This window comes from Rattus norvegicus, chromosome 5 (genome assembly GCF_021556685.1).
Source record: "Rattus norvegicus strain SHRSP/BbbUtx chromosome 5, alternate assembly SHRSP_T2T, whole genome shotgun sequence".
NCBI classification, from domain to species: domain Eukaryota; kingdom Metazoa; phylum Chordata; class Mammalia; order Rodentia; family Muridae; genus Rattus; species Rattus norvegicus.
This window is the reverse complement of record NC_141538.1, coordinates 1,884,004-1,902,497: the sequence shown is the minus strand read 5'-3', so window position 1 is coordinate 1,902,497 and position 18,494 is coordinate 1,884,004. Positions and strand designations below refer to the sequence as shown.

The following is an 18,494-nucleotide window of genomic DNA, read 5'->3' as shown; positions in this document are numbered from 1 at the left end:
TTATGTGCTATGAAAAACATTAGAACTAAAAGCAACTTGGGAAAGAAAGAGTATTTCTAGATTATACATTTAGGGAAAGGTTGAAGTAGGCTCTTAAAACAGTAACAGTGGAGGATGGCTGTTTGGGGACTCACTCTGGTTTGCTCAGGCTCATACTTAACTAACTTTGTAATACATCCTGAGTGAACCTTCAGAGGGATTGGTACCACCAATAATAGACTGAGTCTTTCTAAATCAATTAGCAAAGCAGTCTCTTACAGACAGGATGTTGAAGACAGATTATTTCATTGAGATGTGTTTTTTGGATGAATCTAGGTCATGTCAAATTGACAAGGCTAGGGAGGTCATACACTTCCTCTATGTCCACAAATGCACACTGATCTGTTTTATACACAGTAGGTTTTTTCAGGAATACATGTTTAATAAATTTAGAAGAAAACTATTAATAACTTTATAGAACTATTACCGTACTTAGAAAATCTCATCATTAGCAATTTTCTGAGGAACCAACACAAGACAAGGGAATTATGGCATTTGAACACACACACACACACACACACACACACACACACACACACACGACTTTATAATAAAGAGACAAAGTTCTGATTTTTCTCTAAGAAGACACCACTGGATTATGTAGAGCTGATTATTATATTTTATAAGCACAGTCAAATAAATTGGTTTTCCTGAAACTCATAAAGTAAGTGTGAACTTACTTATCAAATAGTTTACATACATGCTAGTTATGTATCTGTGAGAATTGGCTACTGAAAAATGTCTAGGTTTCTTTTGGAGATCCTATCTGACATTAGTGTTGTTAGTGAGCTAATGATCATTAAGACAATTTCAGCAACTAAACCAAATACTATAATATTTGAGATTTCAGAGTACAGGATATGTACCAGAGACAAAAGTAAGTTTAATTTACTTAATATTTGTAGGAAACAAGTTTTAGAAAGTTTTATTTTTTTTTACATTTATGGGTACATATATATGGATGTGGACAGATGAAAGAAGTTGCTCAAAAAGTTCAAAAGTTGGCCTTGGATTTTTGACAGTTGAAGTTACAAACTGTTGCTATCCACTAAGTGTGTTTGCTACAAACTGAACTAGAGCCCAGTGAAAAGCTGCAAGCACTGTCAACTACCAAGTGATCTCTCCACATCTTATATAGTATACTTTCAATTATGACCTGAGGCATTATTAAATCTTTCACTGAAAATAGCATGAGCATTTTTCTTACCAGAGGAATCTTTGCTTAAATTTGTTTTTGACAAAATGTGTAAGAAAAGCTATTCACGTTTACACAGTCCCCAAAATAGCTGAAAAGAAACAACACAAGAAAGAGCTTAAACACCACGCATGTGTGCACACACAAACACAGACACACCCTGTTTCTCTCCCTTATACAGTCAACCAATGTTGTGTTGAGACCATTGAGTGCAACCATTGATTGTAAAAGTTTAAATTCACAGAGGATGGAAGGAAGATGGAGGAAGACAAAGATGATCCAGATTCTGTGTGGCATTAAATAGCCCACAGGTAGCTATGAATATCTTATAAGGGATGGATAATTACAGGACAATTTGTCTTATCTAGTTCCAGAGGGAGAAGACTTCATCATGGCTAGGAAATATCAAAGCAGGACGAAAAGCTGCAAGATCACATCTTGTAACAGAAATTCAGAGCAGACAGAGAGAACCAGATGTAAGCTGCCTCAGGCTCCTGTCACCATAGCCAGAGCTGCTCTGACTGCCCTGCCTTCCCTTCCTCCATGAGGCCGGTGTCCTAACTGGCCACTACAAACAAACCATGGATAAGTTGATTTAGTTGAATATGTTGTCACAGCAATGAGAAGAATAACAAATACCATCATCTCCCTGAAATGAGAAGTGCTGGCCACCTCAACAGATTCCTGACTTTTCACAAAGCATTCATTCACAAGAAAGAAGTGAGTCTCTGGTATCATCAAAAGACCAAAGCTGTTAAAAGTCACTATTTGTGCAATTTTCAGGGATGACAAGTTCAGGTTGAAAAGAGAGCATCAAAGTTAGTTATTCAAAAGCTCTTAATGTTGCACAAAGCCGTTTTCACTACAAAGCCTTAATTAAAAGTCACCCCTTAATTATTTATGTTCCACCCAGTGCATTCCATCGATTTCCCTAGAAGTGGCAGCTAACCTTCTGCAGAGTAGAGAGCATTGCATACAGTGACTCAGTGACATTCATTCAGACTACTCCCTGGTTCTTCCAGTCTGCCTTCAACTGCAGAGAAAGCTGAGAGCTCATGAGGACTCTGATGAGATTAAGAGCTAGGAAAGTGCTGGTATTTGGGGATACTCATTTAAGACCCAGAGAAATGTAAAACTCTAAGGTTTTTGTTTGTTTGTATTGTTTTGTTTTTGTTTTTTGATGTTTTAAAAAGTCACCTCACAGGAGAACAATCAGGCTGAGACTAGAACAGATTTTAAAGAACTAATAACAACCGTGATGAAAGAAAAGTGATCAAGTTATCTAATGCAGCCTCCTGGTGAGCAGACTGACTCTGAGGTTGCAGGAGCAACTGTCTGGGAAACTCCAGCCCCTGGCAGGTGAGTTAAGAACACTTGAGAGAGAAGGATCCCAGTCTGGGCCATCTCCATAGCCCCCAAAGCAAAGAGCAAGGATTCGTGGGATTCTTACATTCCTAGCTCTTGGAGAGTGGAAGCAGGAGTAGCAAAGTGCTCAAGGTCATCTTTGGCTACATCAGTGTGTTTGAGGCCAGGCTGAGCTTTGTAACACCTTATCTCAGAAAGCAAACACGCAAAGGAAAATCCCAGAAAATAAACAAATGAGCTGCATAGGCACTCACAACTCCTCCAGCATCCTGACAGGACAGGAGAAATGAGCCGCACAGGCACTCACAACTCCTCCAGCATCCTGACAGGATGAGAGAAATGTCTTTCCACTTGGACATCTATGGCAGGAAAGCTACAGACTGTGAACTTTCACATTTTGATGAGCAGAGGGAAAAATTGAGGATGTATCCTGGTGTCCACGAAGCAGGCCAGCCAACATCTGTGCAGCTGCTGGTGGGAGGTGGTGGGAGAAGGCATTGTGGGAAGCTCTGTGACCAGTGAGACTCAGGATAGGAAAACATCCAGTCTGTTAAACTGAATTTTGGATTCACAAATACGGAGTCAAAAAAAAAAGAAAGAAAAAAAAAAGAAAAGGAATAAAGAAAAAAGAGGTCAGGTTCAGGGCTTTTGGTCTTTCAGTGACTTGAGTGCGGTCCTTGATCCCTTTGGAGTTGAGTTGTGTTCAGGGTGAGAGATATGGATCTATTTTCATTTCTCTGTATGCTGCTATTCACACCATCTGTCTGCCAAGATGCTGACTTTTTCCCCAGTGTGTAATTTTGTTTGCTTTGTCAAAACAAGGTGTTTTTACCTGTATGGTATTACATCTGAATCTGAGTCTTCAATTCTATACATTGATCAATGTGTCTATTATTTCAATAATATGCTTTTTTTTATTACTGTAAAGTTTTTAATACAACTTGAAATCTGGGAAAAAAAGTTTAAATCCATTGTAATGACATGTATTCTGTGTTTTTCTACAGTTTACCATACAAAGTTATTCCTTCAACCATTTCCATGGACATAAATATCAATAATTTATCAATTAAATTCAAATACATTCATTTAATCAATTTCAGGTTGGTTTACCAAATCAACTGCAAGACCTCAACTCAAATATGAGGGACGATTCTACCACAAAAATCATAACTTTTAACAACTTATGGCATCTATAATTTATTATTTGAGTATGTGCTTAGACAATATCCACTGTAAACTTAGCTTGGCTTAAAAGTCATGAACAATATAATGTAGCAGTTTGATCCCGTTCTCCCACACAGCGCCATGCTCCGAGAACTAAGACTCAGACTCAAGATATATTTACAAATGCCTTGACTAATAGTGAGGCTCTTCTCTAACTAGATCACAATTTAGAATAACTGACTTATTTTAACCTATATTCTGTAACATGCCCACTTAACCATGTTCAGGTACTATGTGTCTCTCTCCTCACGTCTTCCAAGGTGAATCTCCTGCCGCATTCCATCTCAGAATTATGATTTCTCCCAGATTTTCCACTTCTTATTTACCACCTAAATAATAATCCGTCAGATTTATTATTAACAAGTGCCATAGTCATATCGATATTAGATATTCTCTCAATAATCCCCCTTTGAAGTACAATAAATGTCTCTATTTCAAATATAAATTGAATAAAATTATAAAAATTATAATAGTTATAAGGTGTGATATATATTTACAATGTCAAGTCCATGGTATGTGGTAATTAAGAAAAATATCCTATTATCTATCCTGTCCTGGTGAGTTCAGAGTTCTGGATCTAAATCACATTTTATCCTAACTTGCATTAACAACCTAACACCATCTTTTTAGGTCTAATAAATCCTCTTAAATATAACAACTTAAGCTTTTATTGAGACTATGATTATCTTGTATTCAACCCCAAAAGACAACTAAGAAGAAATATTTCCTGATTAAGTAGGAAGTGCAGACAAACACTTTCAAAGTTTTAAAAATGGCAGACAGTTGGCTGTCAAGACCACTTCAAAGTATTCTAAGACATTGGAGCACTGTCTTCAGCCCTCTTGTTCAAAGTATCTGACAAACCTTATGTGAAGCAGGAATTACCAAGGATTTGCTTACCCTGTATTGGCAAAGCTTGGCAATCAAGTTCCATGCATTTGTTTTCGTTTTGTTTTCTTTTCTTTTCTGGATGGCATTCTGTCTGCCGATTAAGTTAGGGCACTTTCTTTGCCCAGAGGCTAGCTTGCCACAAATGAAGACAGCTCTAAATGGAGTTTCTTTGGAGCTCATTATCATCTTCTTCTAAGTTTAATGAGGTACAGCTGGGATCTGATATGTTTTGAAAGACCCTCAGACCGAGGAGACTCTCGCTCCAATCCTGAGGACACCCACCAGTCCACAAACAAGCAGGACTCAGTCTTGATGGAAAAACAAAGAGGTTTACTTTGGGATACCAATGCACTGGGGCTTGACACGGTCCTCACGCAGAAGGAATGTGAAAAGCCCAGACCAGCAGAAATGTACAGCTCATATAATCATTTAAGTTTACCCAGTTTCATTAGCTCAGCTAAGTTCATATGTGAGAAAATTTTAAGATGGCAGCATTGAATAACCACTCTGCTCATATTTTGACCTTATATTCTGGTTTTCTTACATTTTTATGTCAATCTTACTTTTTTAACATTATTCTTATTTTTGTATGCCTATGACAGTGTTAGTATATGTGCCTTGATCTTATGTACAAGACAGAATACAGTTTGTGGTGTTAGAGCTTCCCTTCCACGTAGAAGAACTAGGAATCAATAAAACTGCCAGGTTTGGTGGCAAACATCTTACCTGTGTGGTATACTGTTCTGAATGACAATTTCAAATAACCATTCAGCCTTCCTGATTTCTCACCAGAAACTAGATAAAGTCTGAATCACTAAATTCTTATACAAACACCACCAAATTTAGAAGAATGAAACATAAATAATGAAAAATTAGTGACAGTGGTAAACCGCTAATTGTTGATGTGTGTTCTGTTGCTATGTATGATGTTAAATACTACAAAATCTGTTTGTTCCCAGGAATGTGGAGATCCTCACATGCACCAACTGATGCTAATATAACTTTCCTCCTTAGTTTAAAACTATTGTATGAATAATGATGCCTACAGTCTATAGCTGAGCTGAAGAGAGGCAGGCAGAGATGCAGTTCCTGGGCCTGAAGTCTGATGCAGAGACCATGAGGAGGAGATCAGAGAGAAGAAGAAAGAAGGAGATGCCATGAAGTAGATGGTTCATGAGAACATGGGCATGAGGGCTGGCCATTTGGAATAAGAGTAGCCTACCTGAATCATGGAAAGTTATATCTCAGAGTTATTGATAGGGAAGTAGACATAATGGAGAGTTGATATCTACCCAGCTTTAATGCTACTAAGTCTTACAATAAATATGAAGGTTTTGTGTCTTTTATTTGGGAACTAAATGATCTAAGGTGGTGTAGAAACCCCCACATAATATTTATACCACAAGAAATAAGCAAATGTCTGCTAAAAACAATTACATAAGATCCATTTCGATAATATCATCTCACCCTACTATGCAGTGTGATACACAGATATAGTGAAATTTCCCAGTGACACTACAGCCAGGATCAACAGTTTTGAAACAAAAAAGAATCTATTTCTCCTGCTGAGTTTTTTCATTCACACTGCAGTGTAATATATTCCACTTTGACTAGTTGTAAACTTTCCTCTGCTAAAGCCAGAATTTTGGTAGTAAGAATTATTTTCAGAAATTCAATGTTTGATTTAAAAGTCAGAAAATAGTTTCCATAGACAAGAAGTTTTATGTACAAAATGAATGTAACAGAATTTTTCCAGCCCTCTGAGACAGCTAGTGTATATTGAGCACAGAATTGCTCAGTTGAATTAAAATGATTTTCATACTTGAAAGAGCTAAATAATTTATGTTACTTTCATTGTCTTTTGAGCTAATGATTTTCTTAGCAGAATTTTTTTTTATTTCTAAAGAACTTGAGGAATGAAAACCTCATTCCAAATTTTCAGTGGAACATGCACACACACACATACACACACACACACACACACACACACACACATACATCTGTGTATTCATGACTGTCTTTTCAGAATACTTATCAAATATGTTTATAAGGTTGTGGATAATTGGATCAGCATCTATGAGCACTTACTGCTATTGCAGAGAACTGGGGTTGGTTCAGAGCACATATATCAGGCTGATTACAACTGCCTATTTCAGGTACAAGGATGTTATGCCTCTTCTTGGGTTCCAGGATATGTGTGATACACATGAACTCATACAGGCACAGAGAAACAGACACAAACACATGCATGCACACTTTAACAAAAAATCTAATTAAAAAATGTATTCATAGTGCAGTAGAGTTTGCTCAGTGCTTCTGCCAAGCCTGTGGACCTGATAGTGTCCATGGTTTATCCCCATGAACAACATGGAGGAATAGGAGAACTGAGTACAAGTTGTCCTCTGACCTCCAACAAACATGGTTTGGTTTAAGTGCATCCACACACACACAAATAAACAAATATAAGTATTATTTAAATTTTAATTTATACAAGCTAAAATTTGTAGAATATTTTAACACAAATGTTATTTTTTTAATGAGTAATATCTCTAGAAAATTCAAGTTCATGAACAGCTATAAGCATGCCAATCCCTACTATGTCTAAGTGGTTGTGAAGAAATCTGTAACTCGTGGTAACTATCTCAAGCTTGATAGTGTTCTATTCATATCTTATATTCTATATAAGGGGTAGTAGATTATTTGGTAAAGTAAATATCTGTCTAGACTGAGAACTTGAGTTTGATGCTACAAGAAAACGTGTTAAAAACTTATGGATAGCAGACTCTCCCCCACCTCCCCACAATTAAGTTTTTTTGAGCTGTCCTAGAGATCTCACTTGCTTCCAGGTCAGCTGTCTCACAAATGACTATAACTACATTCCCAGGGAAATTGGATATTCTCTTCTAGTCTCAGATAGCACCATCTCACATATATATTAATTAAATTATGAATGTACAAAATTGCTCTCTCCTCCAGCTGAGCACGATGCCCAAAGGAAAGAAGGCCAAGGGGAAGAAGGTGGCCCCGGCCCTCACCGTGGTCAAGAAACAGGAGGCCAAAAACTTGGTCAATCCTTTGTTTGAGAAAAGGCCTAAGAACTTCGGCATTGGACAGGACATCCAGCCCAAAAGAGATCTCACATGCTTCGTCAATGGCCCTGCTACATCAGGCTACAGCAAGAGGCATCCTCTATCAGCAGCTCAAAATATCTCCTGCCATCAACCAGTTCACCCAGGCAAACAGCAACTCATCTGCTTAAGCTTGCCCACAAGTACAGGCCAGAGACAAAGCAGGAGAAGAAGCAAAGGCTGCTGGCCCACGCTGAGAAGAAAGCTGTTGGTAAAGGGGACATCTCAACTAAGAGACCACTTGTCCTAGGAGCAGGGGTCAATACAGTCACCACCTTGGTGGAGAACAAGAAGGCTCAGCTGGTGGTGATTGCCCATGATGTAGACCCCATTGAGCTGGTGGTTTTCCTGCCGACCCTTTTTCGAAAGAAGTGGGTGCCCTACTGCATCATCTAAGGAAAAGCCAGTCTGGGGCGCCTGGTCCACAGGAAGACATGCACCACTGTTGTCTTCACACAGGTTAACTGGGAAGACAAGGGTGCTCTGGCTAAGCTGGTGGAAGCTATTAGGACCAATTATAATGACAGATATGACAAGATCCGCCGCCACTGGGGAGGCAACGTCCTGGGTCCTAAGTCTGTGACTCGCATTGCCAAGTTGGAAAAGGCAAAGGCCAAGGAACTCGACACTAAACTGGGTTAAATGTACACTTAAGTTTTCTGTACTTAAATATAATTACAAAATTTTTAAAAAGTACAAAATTAAATACAGATGTGGTGATACATTCTTGCAAGCTCAGAGGGGAAGAAATCTGTGATCTATGTCTCAGTGGTCACTCAAGCATATTTGTTCTAGGTGGAAGATGAGACACTGTCTCAAGAATTTTTTGTTAGATGATTTGACTTACATATATCTGCGGTCTTGGTTTAAATTAGTATATCAATGTGGTAGAATTCAGTTATCCAAATGGATGCCCTTCCCATTGCTGCCATGATCCTCCATGACATTTGTTCTTCACTAAAGTGCCGTCTGTGCAAAACTGAGAATCAGTAGAGAAACTAGTGCAGATTTACACCATTAGGGAAAATATTTCTAAATATATCATGAACAGGAAAAGATCCATTTTTCCAAATCATTAATTCTCATTAATAAAGAGAATGTTAGCAAGGCAGATTTATGGAGAAATCTTTCCCAAATAGAACAGAAGTGTATGTGTGCCTAAAATTTCTTTTCTACAGAGATGTGCAATGAATTTCCTGTTCTGCATCACCAGAAACTGAGGAATTCTATTTTTTTTAGATTGGCATCAAGGTTTATTTTTATTTTTTTTAAAGATTTATTTGTTTATTTTATAAGTACTCTGCTGCTGTCTTCAGACATACCAGAAGAGGGAATCGAATCCCATTACAGATGGCTGTGAGCCACCATGTGATTGCTGGGAATTGAACTCAGGACCTCTGGAAGAGCGGTCAGTGCTCTTAACCACTAAGCCATCTCTCTGGCCCTTATTTTTTTTAATACAAAATGACAAAACCTTTTTAATATGCAACCCATCTTAAAAATAAAACAGGACATTTTTTTACTGGGTTTCTTTTTTTTCTTCCATCTTTATTAACTTGAGTATTTCTTATTTACATTTCGATTGTTATTCCCCTTCCCCGTTTCTGGGCCAACATCTCCCTAACCCCACCTCTCCCCTTCTATATGGGTGTTCCCCTCCCCATCCTCCCCCGAGTACCACCCTCCCTCTTACAATCACCTTCACTGGGGGTTCAGTCTTGGCAGGAACAAGGGCTTCCCCTGCCACTGGTGCTCTTACTAGGATATTCATTGCTACCTATGAGGATGAAGCCAAGGGTCAGTCAAGGTATAGTCTTTGGGTAGTGGCTTAGTCCCTGGAAGCTCTGGTTGATTGGCATTGTTGTTTACATGGGGTCTCGAGCCCCTTCAAGCTCTTCCGGTCCTTTCTCTGATTCCTTCAACTGGGGTCTTGTTCTCAGTTCAGTGGTTTGCTGCTGGCATTCGCCTATGTATTTGCTGTATTCTGGCTGTGTCTCTCAGGAGAGATCTACATCCGGTTCCTCTCGGTCATCCATCTTATCTAATTGGGTGGCTGTATATGTATGGGCCACATGTGGGGCAGGCTCTGAATGGGTGTTCCTTCTGCCTCTGTTCTAAACTTTGCCTTCCTATTCCCTCCCAAGGGTATCCTTTTTCCCCTTTTACAGAAGAACTGAAGCATTCGCATTTAGGTCATCCTTCTTGAGTTTCATGTGTTCTGTGCATCTAGGTTAATTCAAGCATTTGGGCTAATATGCACTTATCAGTGATTGCATGGTAATGTGTCTTTTTCTGTGATTGGGTTACCTCACTCAGGATGATATTTTCCACTTCCCTCCATTTGCCTATGAATTTCATATAGTCATTGTTTTTGATTGCTGAGTAATATTCCATTGTGTAGATGTACCACATTTTCTGTATCCATTCCTCTGTTGAAGGGCATCTGGGTTCTTTCCAGTTTCTGGCTATTATAAATAAGGCTGCTATGAACATAGTGGAGCACGTGTCTTTGTTATACGTTGGGGCATCTTTTGAGTATATGCCCAAGAGAGGTATAGTTGGGTCCTCAGGTAGTTCGATGTCCAATTTTCAGAGGAACCTTCAGAATGAGTTCCAGAATTGTTGTACCAGTCTGCAATGCCACCAACAATGGAGGGGTGTTCCTCTTTCTCCACATCTTCGCCAGCATTTCCTGTCACCTGAGTTTTTGATCTTAGGCATTCTGACTGGTGTGAGGTGAAATCTCAGGGTTGTTTTGATTTGCATTTCCCTTATGACTAAAGATGTTGAACATTTCTTTAGGTGTTTCTCAGGCATTTGGCATTCCTCAGCTGTGAATTCTTTGTTTATCTCTGAACACCATTTTTTTTCTTTTTTTCTTTTTTTTTGGAGCTGAGCACCGAACCCAGGGCCTTGCACTTACTAGGCAAGTGCTCTACCACTGAGCTAAATCCCCAACCCCTAAACCCCATCTTTTAATAGGGTTGTTTCCCTGCAGTCTAACTTCTTGAGTTCTTTGTATATTTTGGATATAAGGCCTCTCTCTATCAGTTGTAGGATTAGTAAAGATCTTTTCCCAATCTGTTGGTTGTTGTTTTGTCCTAAAACAATGTTCTTTGCCTGACAGAAGCTTTGCAGTTTTATGAGATCCCATTTGTCGATTCTTGTTCTTCGAGCATAAGCCATTGGTGTATTGTTCAGGAAATCCCACTAAAATCTCCAGTGCCCATGTATTCGAGATGCTTCTCCACTTTTTCCTCTATTGGTTTGAGTGTGTCTGGTTTGATGTGGAGGTCCTTGATCCACTTGGACTTAACCTTTGTACAGGCTTATAAGCATGGATCTTTCTGCATTCTTCTACATGCTGACCTTCAGTTCAATCAGCATCATTTGCTGAAAATGCTATCTTTTTTCCATTGGATAGTTTAGGCTCCTTTGTCAAAAATCAAGTGACCACAGGTGTGTGGGTTCATTTCTGGGTCTTCAGTTCTGTTCCATTGGTCTATCTGTCTGTCTCTGTACCAATACCATGCAGTTTTTATCACTATTGCTCTGTAATACTGTTCAGGGATAGTGATTCCCTCGGAAGTCCTTTTATTTTTGAGGATAGTTTTAGCTATCTTGGGTTTTTTTTTTTTGAACAACTAAGTTTTCTTTTCTTTTCTTTTCTTTTTTTTTTTATTAACTTGAATATTTCTTATATACATTTCGAGTGTTATTCCCTTTCCCGGTTTCCGGGCAAACATCCCCCTCCCCCCTCCCCTTCCTTATGGGTGTTCCCCTCCCAACCCTCCCCCCATTGCCACCCTCCCCCCATAGACTAGTTCACTGGGGGTTCAGTCTTAGCAGGACCCAGGGCTTCCCCTTCCACTGGTGCTCTTACTAGGTTATTCATTGCTACCTATGGGGTCAGAGTCCAGGGTCAGTCCATGTATAGTCTTTAGGTAGTGGCTTAGTCCCTGGAAGCTCTGGTTGCTTGGCATTGTTGTACTTTTGGGGTCTCGAGCCCCTTCAAGCTCTTCCAGTTCTTTCTCTGATTCCTTCAACAGGGGACCTATTCTCAGTTCTGTGGTTTGCTGCTGGCATTCGCCACTGTATTTGCTGTATTCTGGCTGTGTCTCTCGGGAGCGATCTACATCCGGCTCCTGTCGGTCTGCACTTCTTTGCTTCATCCATCTTGTCTAATTGGGTGGCTGTATATGTATGGGCCACATGTGGGGCAGGCTCTGAATGGGTGTTCCTTCAGTCTCTGTTTTAATCTTTGCCTCTCCCTTCCCTGCCAAGGGTATTCTTTTTCCTCATTTAAAGAAGGAGTGAAGCATTCACATTTTGATCATCCGTCTAGAGTTTCGTTTGTTCTAGGGATCTAGGGTAATTCAAGCATTTGGGCTAATAGCCACTTATCAATGAGTGCATACCATGTATGTCTTTCTGTGATTGGGTTAGCTCACTCAGGATGATATTTTCCAGTTCCAACCATTTGCCTACGAATTTCATAAACTCGTTGTTTTTGATAGCTGAGTAATATTCCATTGTGTAGATGTACCACATTTTCTGTATCCATTCCTCTGTTGAAGGGGATCTGGGTTCTTTCCAGTTTCTGGCTATTATAAATAAGGCTGCTATGAACATAGTGGAGCATGTGTCTCTTTTATATGTTGAGGCATCTTTTGGGTATATGCCCAAGAGAGGTAGAGCTGGATCCTCAGGCAGTTCAATGTCCAATTTTCTGAGGAACCTCCAGACTGATTTCCAGAATGGTTTTACCAGTCTGCAATCCCACCAACAATGGAGGAGTGTTCCTCTTTCTCCACATCCTCGCCAGCATCTGCTGTCACCTGAGTTTTTGATCTTAGCCATTCTCACTGGTGTGAGGTGAAATCTCAGGGTTGTTTTGATTTGCATTTCCCTTATGACTAAAGATGTTGAACATTTCTTTAGGTGTTTCTCAGCCATTCGGCATTCCTCAGCTGTGAATTCTTTGTTTAGCTCTGAACCCCATTTTTTAATAGGGTTATTTGTTTCCCTGCGGTCTAACTTCTTGAGTTCTGTGTATATTTTGGATATAAGGCCTCTATCTGTTGTAGGATTGGTAAAGATCTTTTCCCAATCTGTTGGTTGACGTTTTGTCCTAACCACAGTGTCCTTTGCCTTACAGAAGCTTTGCAGTTTTATGAGATCCCATTTGTCGATTCTTGATCTTAGAGCATAAGCCATTGGTGTTTTGTTCAGGAAATTTTTTCCAGTGCCCATGTGTTCCAGATGCTTCCCTAGTTTTTCTTCTATTAGTTTGAGTGTGTCTGGTTTGATGTGGAGGTCCTTGATCCACTTGGACTTAAGCTTTGTACAGGGTGATAAGGATGGATCGATCTGCATTCTTCTACATGTTGCCCTCCAATTGAACCAGCACCATTTGCTGAAAATGCTATCTTTTTTCCATTGCATGGTTTTGGCTCCTTTGTCAAAAATCAAGTGACCATAGGTGTGTGGGTTCATTTCTGGGTCTTCAATTCTATTCCATTGGTCTATCTGTCTGTCTCTGTACCAATACCATGCAGTTTTTATCACTATTGCTCTGTAATACTGCTTGAGTTCAGGGATAGTGATTCCCCCTGAAGTCCTTTTATTGTTGAGGATAGCTTTAGCTATCCTGGGTTTTTTGTTATTCCAGATGAATTTGCAAATTGTTCTGTCTAACCCTCTGAAGAATTAGATTGGTATTTTGATTGGGATTGCATTGAATCTGTAGATTTCTTTTGGTAAAATAGCCATTTTTACTATATTAATCCTGCCAATCCATGAGCTTGGGAGATCTTTTCATCTTCTGAGATCTTCAATTTCTTTCTTCAGAGGCTTGAAGTTCTTATCACACAGGTCTTTCTGTTGCTTGGTTAAAGTCACACCGAGGTATTTTATATTATTTGTGACTACTATGAAGGGTGTCGTTTCCCTAATTATTTTCTCAGCTTGTTTCTCTTTTGTGTAGAGGAAGGATACTGATTTATTTGAGTTAATTTTATACCCAGCCACTTTGCTGAAGGTGTTAATCAGGTTTAGGAGTTCTCTGGTGGAACTTTTGGAATCCCTTAAGTATACAATCATATTGTCTGCAAATTGTGATATTTTGACTTCTTCCTTTACAATCCATATACCTTTGATCTTCTTTTGTTGTCTGATTGCTCTGGCTAGGATTTTGAGAACTATATTGAATAAGTAGGGAGAGAATGGGCAGCCTTGTCTAGTCCCCGATTTTAGTGGGATTGCTTCAAGTTTCTCTCCATTTAGTTCAATGTTAGCTACTGGTTTGCTGTAATGGCTTTTACTAATTTTAGGTATGGGCCTTGAATTCCTATTCTTTTCAGGACTTTTATCATGAAGGGGTGTTAAATTCTGTCAAATGCTTTCTCAGCATCTAATGAAATGATTGTGTGGTTTCCTCCTTTCAGTTAGTTTATATAATGGATTACATTGTTGGTTTTCTGTATATTAAACCATCCCTGCATGCCTGGGATGAAGCCTACTTGATCATGGTGGATGATTGTTTTGATGTATTCTTGGATTCAGTTTGCCAGAATTTTATTGAGTATTTTAGCGTCGATATTCATAAGGGAAATTGGTCTGAAGTTCTCTTTCTTTGTTGGGTCTTTGTGTGGTTTAGGCATAAGAGTAACTGTGGCTTCATAGAAGGAATTCAGTAGCACTCTATCTGTTTCAATTTTGTGGAGTAGTTTGGATAGTACTGGTATGAGGTCTTCTATGAAGGTCTGATAGAATTTTGCACTGAACCCATCTGGACCTGGGCTGTTTTTGGTTGGGAGAGCTTTAATGACTGCTTCTATTTCTTTAGGAGTTATGGTGTTGTTTAAATGGTTTATCTTTTCCTGATTTAACTTCAGTACCTATTATCTGTCTAGGAAATTGTCCATTTCCTGAAGATTTTCAAGTTTTGTTGAACATAGGCTTTTGTAGTAGGATCTGATGATTTTTGAATTTCCTCTGATTCTGTAGTTATGTCTCCGTTTTCATTTCTGATTTTGTTAATTTGGACACACTCTCTGTGTCCTCTTGTTAGTCTGGCTAAGGGTTTATCTATCTTGTTGATTTTCCCAAGAACCAACTTTTGGTTCTGTTGATTCTCTGTATGGTCCTTTTTGTTTCTACTTGGTTGATTTCAGCTCTGAGTTTGATTATTTCCTGCCTTCTACTCCTCCTGGGTGTATTTGCTTCTTTTCATTCTAGAGCTTTTCAGTGTGCTTTCAAGCTTCTGATGTATGCTCTCTCCTGTTCTTTCTGCAGACACTCAGAGCTATGAGTATTCCTCTTAGCACAGCTTTCATTGTGTCCCATAAGTTTGGGTATGCTGTACTTTCATTTTCATTAAATTCTAAGAAGTCTTTGATTTCTTTTTTATTTCTTCCTTGACTAGGTTATCATTGAGTAGAGCATTGTTCAACTTCCATGTATATGTGGGCCTTCTTCCCTTATTGTTATTGAAGACTGGCTTTAGCCCATGGTGGTCTGATAGGATGCATGGTATTATTTCTATATTTCTGTATCTGTTCAAGCATGTTTTATGACCAATTATATGGTCAATTTTGGAGAAAGTACCATGAGGCGGTGAAAAGAAGGTATATCCTTTGGTGTTAGGATAGAATGTTCTATCAATATCTGTTAAGTCCATTTGGTTCATGACTTCTCTTAGTCTGTCTATGTCTCTGTTTAATTTCTGTTTCCATGATATGTCCATTGATGAGAGTGGGGTGTTGAAATCTCCTACTATTATTGTGTGAGGTACAATGTGTGCTTTGAGCTTTAGTAAGGTTCCTTTTATGTACGTAGGTGACCTTGTATTTAGAGAACAGATATTTAGGATTGAGAGTTCATCTTGGTGGATTTTTCCTTTGATGAATATGAAGTGTTCTTCCTTATCTTTTTTGAAGACTTTCAGTTGAATATTGATTTTATTCGATATTAGAATGGCTACTCCAGCTTGCTTCTTCAGACCATTTGCTTGGAAATTTGTTTTCCAGCCTTTCACTCTGAGTTAGTGTCTGTCTTTGTCTCTGAGGTGTGTTTCCTGTAGGCAGCAGAATGCAGGGTCCTCGTTGCATATCCAGTTTGTTAATCTATGTCTTTTTATTGGGGAGTTGAGACCGTTGATCTTGAGAGATAATAAGAAATAGTGATTATTGCTTCCTGTTATTTTCATATTTCGATGTGAGATTATGTTTGTGTGCTTTTCTTCTCTTTGTTTTGTTGCCAAGACGATTAGTTTCTTGCTTTTCCTAGGTTGTAGCTTGCCTCCTTATGTTGGGCTTTACCATTTATTATCCTTTGTAGGGCTGGATTTGGAGAAAGATATTGTGTAAATTTGGTTTTGTCATGGAATATCTTGGTTTCTCTATCTATGTTAATTGAGAATTTTGCTGGATACAGTAACCTGGGCTGGCATTTGTGTTTTCTTAGGGTCTGTATGACATCTGTCCAGGATCTTCTGGCTTTCATAGTCTCTGGTGAGAAATCTGGTGTGATTCTGATAGGTCTGCCTTTATATGTTACTTGACCTTTTTCCCTTACTGCTTTTAATATTCTTTCTTTATTTTGTGTATTTGGTGTTTTGACTATTATGTGACAGGAGGATTTTCTTTTCTGGTCCAATCTATTTGGAGTTCTGTAGGCTTCTTGTATGTTTATGGGCATTTGTTTCTATAGGTTAGGGAAGGTTTCTTCTATGATTTTGTTGAAGATATTTGCTGATACTTTGAGCTGGGAGTCTTCACTCTCTTCTGTACCTATTATCCTTAGGTTTGATCTTCTCGTTGAGTCCTGGATTTCCTGTATGTTTTGGCCCAGTAGATTTTTCTGTTTTACATTGTTTTTGAGTGTTGTGTCGATGATTTCTATGGTATCTTCTGCTCCTGAGATTCTCTCTTCTATCTCTTGTATTCTGTTGGTGATGCTTGTATCTATGGCTCCTTGTCTCTTCCTTTGGTTTTCTATATCCAGGGTTGTTTCCCTTTTTGCTTTCTTTATTGCTTCTATTTCCATTTTTAATTACTTCAACTGTTTGATTGTGTTTTCCTGGAATTCTTTTGGGGATTTTTGTGATTCCTCTCTATAGGCATCTACTTATTTATTTATGCTTTCCTGTGTTTCTCTAAGGGAGTTCTTTATGTCTTTCTTGAAGTCCTCCAGCATCATGATCAAATGTGATTTTAAATCTAGATCTTGCTTTTCTGGTGTGTTTCGATATTCAGTGTTTGCTTTGGTGGGAGAATTGGGCTCCGATGATGCCATGTAGTCTTGGTTTCTGTTGCTTGTGTTCCCGACCTTGCCTCTCACCATCAGGTTGTCTCTGGAGTTACCTTGTTCTGCTATTTCTGACAGTGGCTAGACCGTCCTATAGGCCTGTGTGTCAGGAGTGCTGTAGACCTGTTTTCTTTCAGCCAGTAATGGGAACAGACTGTTCTGCTTTCAGGCCTGTAGTCTTTCATGTCTACTGGTCTTCAGCTGTTCCTGTGGGTCTGTGGCCTGAGTTCACCAGGCAGGTCGCTTGGAGCAGAAAAGTTGGTCTTACCTGTGGTCCTGCGGATGAAGTTGCTCATGGGTGGTTGCTTTTGAGCTCTCCATGAGAGCGGCAACCAGGAGGGCCTGCGCTGCCTTTTCCAGGAGGCCCCCTGCACCGCGGTCCCAGATGGCATTTAGGTGTTTTCCTCTGGAGTAAGAAATGTGGGCAGAGTGCACACACTTCTGGCTTCCCAGGTGTGTCTGCCCCTCTGAAGTTTTAGCTCTCCCTCCCACGGGATTTGGGTGCATAGAACTGTTTGCCGGGTCCCTTCAGGTCCGGGTGGTGTCTGGCCTGCAGTGGACCTGCCACTTGAGTGCGAGAGGCATTCTTTTTCAAAACATTTTTTTTTACAATGTGCCAGAATGAATGGCAAAATAAAATCGACAAGTTGAAAATAAAATGTCAGAAATAAAAATCAATAATGATTCATAACTGTATGAAAACATTATATGGGATATAATGTAAATTATTGAGATTTAAAAACCTACATAGCTAACACATCTGGAAAAAATAAGAATAGAAGATTTGACCCAAATTTCAAGACTTCATAATTTTGTCTTGCTAAGTAAAGCTTATAATACTTACGATTAATTACTAATGACTTAATCCATATCTAAGGAAGAAGATGAGGCAGATGACCAGCCTGCTCCCTCTCATATCCCACAAATTTCCCAGGAATTCTGCCCTATCCAGTGATACAGGAAGGTTGCTCTAACCAGGGACACAGGATGCTTGCACTATCCAAGTTCAAAGGAGCCCCTCCCCTTCATTGAGAGACAGCACTTCTTGTCTTCCAGGAGGCCTGCTCTAACCCATGTCACAGAGCTCTCCAGCTCCCAAGGAGGCCATCTCTAGTCACAGACACCCAGCCCAGTTAACACCACAGGTGACCAGGTGGCAAGCAACAGAAGCCAATGTAATTTGGCAACAATGAAACCCAGCTCTCTCACCACAGCAAGCCTTAAATACCCTAACATAGGTGAAAGGCAATATACTGACATAAAATTCCATTCCATTATATTGATAGAGGCCTTCAAGAAGAATACAAATAGTATCCTTAAAGAAATATAGGAAACACAGGCAT

At 39.3% G+C, this 18,494-nt stretch overlaps 2 pseudogenes; one reads left to right on the top strand and one right to left on the bottom strand.

The window, feature by feature from the left end:
* The window catches only part of LOC148005534 (polyubiquitin-C-like), a 1,830,776-nt pseudogene that overhangs the window by 75,593 nt on the left and 1,736,689 nt on the right, over window positions 1-18,494 (bottom strand).
* On the top strand, window positions 7,593-8,548 carry LOC148005553 (large ribosomal subunit protein eL8 pseudogene; annotated as a pseudogene).